The 941-nt window shown below is 49.9% G+C and overlaps 1 protein-coding gene across 1 annotated transcript in view; it reads left to right on the top strand.

Moving 5' to 3' along the window:
- The window catches only part of UBASH3A (ubiquitin associated and SH3 domain containing A), a 41,690-nt gene that overhangs the window by 38,176 nt on the left and 2,573 nt on the right, over nt 1-941 (top strand). The window lies entirely within an intron of this gene.

Here is a 941-nt window from a genome sequence, read left to right as displayed (position 1 = left end):
TAAAAGACGCTTACTCCTTGGAAGGAAAGTTATGACCAACCTAGATAGCATATTCAAAAGCAGAGACATGACTTTGCCAACAAAGGTCTATCTAGTCAAGGCTATGGTTTTTCCAGTGGTCATGTATGGATGTGAGAGTTGGACTGTGAAGAAAACTGAGCGCCAAAGAATTGATGCTTTTGAACTGTGGTGTTGAGAAGACTCTTGAGAGTCCCTTGGACTGCAAGGAGATCCAACCAGTCCATTCTGAAGCAGATCAGCCCTGGGATTTCTTTGGAAGGAATGATGCTAAAGCTGAAACTCCAGTACTTTGGCCACCTCATGAGAAGAGTTGACTCCCTGGAAAAAACTCTGATGCTGGGAGGGATTGGGGGCAGGAGGAGAAGGGGACACCAGAGGATGAGATGGCTGGATGGCATCACTGACTCGATGGACGTGAGTCTGAGTGAACTCCGGGAGTTGGTGATGGACAGGGAGGCCTGGCGTGCTGCGATTCATGGGGTTGCAAATAGTCGGACGCAACTGAGCGACTGAACTAAACTAAAAAACTAAAGAGGAAAGGAGCGGACATGTCTGGAATAGCAAGAATGTTACAGGCTTCACCTGTGACTCAGTGGTAAAGAGCCTGCCTGCAGTGCAAGAGATGCACGAGATGTGGCCTCCAAAGTAATGGTGCCATTGCAACCCCATGGACTGTAGCCTGCCAGGCTCCTCTGTCCATGGGATTCTCCAGGCAAGAATACTGGAGTGGGCTGCCGTGCCTTTCTCCAGGGGATCTTCCCAACCCAGGGATTGAACCTTCGTCTCTAGTGTCTCCTGCATTACAGGTAGGTTGTTTACCACTATGCCACCTGGGAAGTCCTTACAGTCACCTGAATGGATTACTCTGTGGCCCAGGACTTTCCAAGGAAGCTCGGGTTCCAGTTTCCTCCTCAGGTGGG

This window comes from Bison bison, unplaced genomic scaffold, assembly GCF_000754665.1.
Source record: "Bison bison bison isolate TAMUID 2011002044 unplaced genomic scaffold, Bison_UMD1.0 scf7180017864037, whole genome shotgun sequence".
NCBI lineage: Eukaryota > Metazoa > Chordata > Mammalia > Artiodactyla > Bovidae > Bison > Bison bison.
The sequence above is the reverse complement of the archived record's forward strand: the minus strand, read 5'-3'. Positions and strand labels throughout refer to the sequence as shown.